Source organism: Tupaia chinensis, unplaced genomic scaffold (assembly GCF_000334495.1).
Source record: "Tupaia chinensis unplaced genomic scaffold, TupChi_1.0 Scaffold000362_1, whole genome shotgun sequence".
NCBI classification, from domain to species: domain Eukaryota; kingdom Metazoa; phylum Chordata; class Mammalia; order Scandentia; family Tupaiidae; genus Tupaia; species Tupaia belangeri.
In genome coordinates, this window is record NW_006159859.1 from 2,714,419 (window position 1) to 2,720,281 (window position 5,863).

The window sequence follows — 5,863 nt, forward strand, 5'->3', positions numbered from 1 at the left end:
GCCCCCCCACCCTCGGTGGCCAAGACTGCAAAACCTTGGTTACCAAGTCCTTTTTTTTTTTTTCTGAGAGGTTTTTGCTAAAGGGCACATGCACTCCCCAGAAAGACAGAGAGAGACAGAGAGACAGCGAGAAATCACCCTCCTGGGGGAATGACCGCTCCACAATCCCTTCTCCTCCATTCTTCTCTAGGGATCTTGGGCACGCACACACACACACACACACACACACACACACACACACACACAACATCAGTTTAAACCACTGGGTCCAGGACTCGAACAGCGGTTGACTATATGGGAGTCCAGCAACACAACCATTGTGCCAATTGCTGGTCCTGGTTTCCAAGTTCTATTGCAGGGATAACAGCTCTACCAGGATTGGCTAACGCCACTCAACTCCCAAGTAGGAGTGGTGCTCCCCTAGCCCCACGCTGGCTGGAAAACAGATTTGACACACTTTCAAAAAAGAAACTTGGCTCAAAATCTTCTAAAAACCTCAAATGAACCTTTCAACACATGAGTGCCTCTGATCTCCTTTAAAACACTCTTGGCATTCTTAATTATTACATTAATTCCCAAAGTTTCTTGGAATGCTGGTCTGTTGCGCATGTCGATGTAGTTTACAGCTTGGCCAGGCATTTTGAATTGAATCCTTATAGTTTTCCAGCATGACATGGTGTAAGATATATTTGTTACTTGGAACACTCTCAAAGAATAAGAAACTTGTGAAAATGTCACACTGTGCTCCTCCAGATTTTTGTGGTCAAAAATGTGTATTTTGTTTCCTCAGCGTAGTTGCTGTTATTACTATCATGTTGCCCTCAACAGTAATTCTACATTTAGCTCTGTTAAATATTGAAGCCCATGATTCTCCACTTAGGATCAGATTTTACTCTAATACATTCTGTTTTACATTGATTTCCTAGAATATGGTGTAGATAATTCCAAACTAAATTATGTCTTAAAATGAATATTGCATCTACCTACCTAGTTAAAAAAAATCCTTTGGTTACTAATAATGAAAATGTATAAGGTATTACTCTCTGAATATTTGTGTCCCTTCAAAATTCATATTTGAGATCTTAAGTCTCAAAGTAATGGTATTAAGAGGTGGAGGCTCTGGGAGGTGGTTAGGTCATGAGGGCTTTCTGGCTGGATCATGAAGTTAGTGACTTTATACAAGAGGTCCCAGAAAGACAGTCACTCCTATCAAGTAAGGAGGAAGTGAGAAGACAGCTGCCCATAGACCAGGAAGAGGGCTCTTACCAGATACCAAATCTGCCCACTCCTGATCTTGAACTTTCCAACCTCCCAAACTGTGAGACAAAAATTCCTATTGTCGATGAGCTATTCAGTTTATAGTATGTTGTTAGAGCAGCTCAAATGAACTAAGGCTTAAGGTTATCAGACTGTTTGAGAGTCATGGATCGTGCACTCAGACGACTTTAGCTGTCTTGGCTCTGTCTACCAGACAGCTAATGTTAGATAAAACAATGATCTGTACTTGCATTCAGTAAGTGACATCACTTTAAAATGTAATTCTTAATTTAAGTACAGTATGCTCCCAGAAAGGTACATAAATTCCAAGCATACACCTTGATAATTTTTTATAAATTGAATACATACATGCAAACAGTAATCAGATTTAAAAAAAAATAGGATGCTAGGCCTCCAAAAGTTCCCTCACATCCTCTTCCAGTAATTAGTCCCTTTGTTTCCCCCTTGTGAGCTACATATAAATGGAATCATAAGACGTGTACTCTGTTTTAGCTAGTGCTAGCATTTTTTAACCCACGTGATATTTGCGTGTTCATTGTTAAATGTATAGTTGTAGGTTGGGTGTTATTTATGCTAGAGAGTGTGTGTTTATGTTTGTACACACTTGTGAAAGAGAAAAAGCACACCTTTTCCCTCCAATTCTCCATTCTATCAGGAGCCTGAGCATACATGTGCACTGGGCATGCTTTTAAAGTCATTAGGGCTGGGACTCGAACTCTGGTGGGTCATGTGGGCTCTGGCTTCTGCTACACAAGGTGTAACCACTATGCTACAGGACTGGTCTTATTTAATGTCATTGTTATATATGACTTTATGTATGCATGTAGCAGAAATTACTATTTATTCTGCAGTGATACATAGTGTTGTTTTCAGTTTTGTGGTTATCATACATACTGCTACAGACATTCTCGTGTGTGTTATTTGGTTCATATACCTATCCATTTTTGTCAAATATACTCAGGAGTAGAATTATTGAATCACAGGGAATGCATATGTTTAGACTGAATAGGTTTTTATCAGTTTTCCAAAAATGGTAGAACCAATTTCAATGTCGTCAGTGATGAACAAGTGTTCTAGTTCCTCTCTGTTTTTGTTGATACTTAATTCTGTTTGATTTTTTTCAGTTTTGCCCATCTGGTAAATGTGTAAGGGTATCTCTTTGTGATTTGAGTTTTCATTTTTCATACATCTAAACAAGTTGGACACCTTTTCATTTGCGTATTGGAACTTTGGATGTTCTCCTTTGAGAGGTTTATCCAATGGTTCGCCTATATTTCTGTCTCACTGTTGGCTTTTTCTTACTGTTGAGTAAGACTTCATTATAAATTCAGAATATAGGTCCTTTGATGTATACACTGCAATTATTTTCTCCTACTATGTGGTTTGTCTTCAGACTCCCTTTACAGTATCTTTTGATAAACCAAAGTATTAAGTTTTAAGGTAGCCTAATTAATCAACTGTTATGTTATGAGGAGCCTTTGAAAGTTCATGGAAGGGCAAAACAGTGGCACAGAGCTAAAATGCAACATCTTCAAGGCTGAGCCATGTGGGAGGGTTCTGGGTTTGTATCTGGAGACCTCTCTGAGTATGCTGGGGACACACACATCCATGATCCAGAAATGGCTGAGGCTGAGGGTGGATCATGCTGTCAAGAGCCAATTTGAGAAGCTATCTCTCTCTCAGTCTTTCAAACTCTTGAAATTTTTTTTTAAATTAAAAGAAAATCTCTTTTAGGGCTACCAAAGTGGATAAGGGAATCAGATCTCACATGGTTGACTAATTTGAATCCAAGCCTAGTAACTTGGAAAACACACTGGGGACTTATGCATGTGCACCAAAGTCCTGAAAGGAAGGAATAATAGAAGAAAAAGCACTGTGGTATGACCACACCCCATTGGAGTGCTTTTGTTTTTTTAAAAAAATTTCCCTCCAGCTTTAGTGAACTCACATTCCCTCTAGCAATAGAAAAAATAATTTTAATTCATGGAAAAAATGGAATTTAAGCTTTTATTCTCAGCATAAGTTCCATTAAGTTCAAGACACTTTTGTAAGCAATCATACCAGCCATTTAGTTCATCCCCAAAGAACTGAGGGCCTGGGAACTTAACCATGTCAATGCAGACTTTTTTTTACATGATTAATTGGGAAAAAAATGGGTACTCTTTAAAGATTTTTTAAAATTATGAAACAAAAAGAAATGAAAAGGCCAAATCAGGACTGTAAGGTAGGGGCTTAATGACGTCCCATTGAAATTCTTGTATAATTGCCCTTATTTGCTGAGAGGAATGATTAGGGCATTGTGGTAGAAGGCACTGATGAAGCTTCCCTGAGCATTTTCTTGCTAAAGCTTTGATTAACTTTCTCAAAACGCTCTCATAATAAGCAGATGTTATTGTTCTTTGGCCCTCCAGAAAGTCAACAAGCAAAATACCTGTTGTCGTGAACTTTGCTCTTGACTTGTGCACTTCTGCCCTGATTGGACCATTTCCACCTCCTGGTAGCCATTGCTTTGATTGTTCTTTGTCTTCAGGATCATGCTGGTAAAGCCATGTGTCATCTCCTGTTATAATTCTTTGCAGAAATGCTTCAGGATCTTGGGTGCACTTCTTAAAAGTTTCCATGGAAAGATCTATTCTTATCTACAGCAGATGTGGATGCAACACTTTTGACACTGGCTAGACAGAAAGTTTTCAACTTTAATTTTCAATCGGAGTTGTGCAGTTTTACTGCACTACAGCTTTGTACTCAGTTGAGATGTCTGTGGTACTGGTTATTGTTTCTCCTATTAATCAGCAATCCTCTTTAATTAGAGCATGAAGACAATTATTTTTTTCCTTACAAATTTATGTGGATGGTCCGCTGCTGCAGATGTCATCTTCAACATGATCGCATCCTGGTTTTGTTTTGTTTTCCTTTCCTTTTGGAGTAAGAACTTTATTACATGAGCTATGACAGGAAGGAGGACGGCTTTGCTTTTCTTCAGCTGGAAGTGCAGCCCCTTGTGCTCCAGCACATAGCCATCTTCTCGGCCACACTAGGCTGGCCTGGTCTTGGTGCACACAGAAGAAGCTTGCCCTGCTAGAACTGCTCTTCTAGAAGGTGGCTGATTTTGGCATTCTTTTCCCTTTCATTATACTTCTTCTGAATTTTCTTTAATCCTTTTTTTATTTGTTTGTTCGTTTAAAATCTCTACCTCCTCAAGAGTCATCTTGATCCTATCCCTAGGACAGCTCACAGTGGATTCATACCATTGCTGTATCATCTGCAAGGCGCACAATGCAGTTGTTCACCAGAGTCTTGGCACAGACCAGTTCTCTGTTAGATGCATTGTAGATAGCATCCCTGATTCTAGTTTTGCATATACAACACTCTGAGCCCCAGGAGAGGCTCCCTGTGTCCAGCTTGGGGATATGGCATGTTTTGCTACCTCCCAGCCCAGGGGCTGTGTAGTGCAGTGGGGAGCCATCTTAGTGCTGGCTGCAGGATGTGCTGCGTTGTGCTTCCATTTCTCATGGTAGGACTTTCTCTTATCTCCAATGATGTGCCAGTTGTCTCAAGAGATACTCAACACTTGGCTGGCTAGAAAGACCTCATCCTTTTTAACATGAGTGATCCATTTGTAAACTGCTGATTTTTAGGGGGCCTTGTCCCCATAAGCTTTTCATAAATGATCAATGATGTCACCATTCTTCCACCTGAGCTTCACCGTAAGTGTGATGTTTATTCTTGCTTCAATTTTAGTAGAATTCATGTTGCTCTGACAGAAGCTCTTTTTCAATCAATGTTCTGGCCTTCTTAGTGTCTCAGACTAGATCCTGTTCAGACATGTCATAAGAAGTTACTACAAGTTGGGACCTGCAGGTGGTGTGGTGGTTAAAGGCCCTGGGCTCCCACATGGCCGACCATGGTTTGAGTCCCAGACCTGGTGGCTTGTGTTTTCTCTCTCTATCTCTCTCTCTCTCTCTCACACACACACACACACACACACACACACACACTGACCCTCTCTGGTCAAATTAAAAAAAATAAATAAAGATAAATAAAATAATTCTTTAAAAAAAGAAGTTACTACAAGTTTATTTTGGTGTAGCAAAATTTTGAAATTCATGCATCATTTTTTCATAATACATATTTCCCAGGAATATGTATATACATATATGTGTGTGTGTAAATTTAAACTTGTAACCCCTCTGAAACTGATTTGTGATTGTCAAAATTCATTTCCTTCCAGTAAGAAGATCCATCTGTACAGTTTTGTACAAATTACTGGGCAGAAACATTTTCTTTCACTGCACTATAGTGTTGTACTGTCATACTTAAGAGACATCGGTCAGAATTCAGTCCGAGAAGCACAACCATGAGAAGATAAACATACACGAAAGATGGATCATATAGACTTTCCCTGTGCCATGGCGGAGCTGGTAGAACAGTTTATAGAAGTCTATTGCTTGTGTGGTCTGGGGCCATCAAACAGAAGGAAATGTGGCTGTGAGGTGGGGAAAGAAACATCAGCCTGGTTGCTGTGAGGCTGAGCTGAGCCCCTGGCCAGCTTCTCATGATCTCTGAACACCCACCTCCAGTGCTA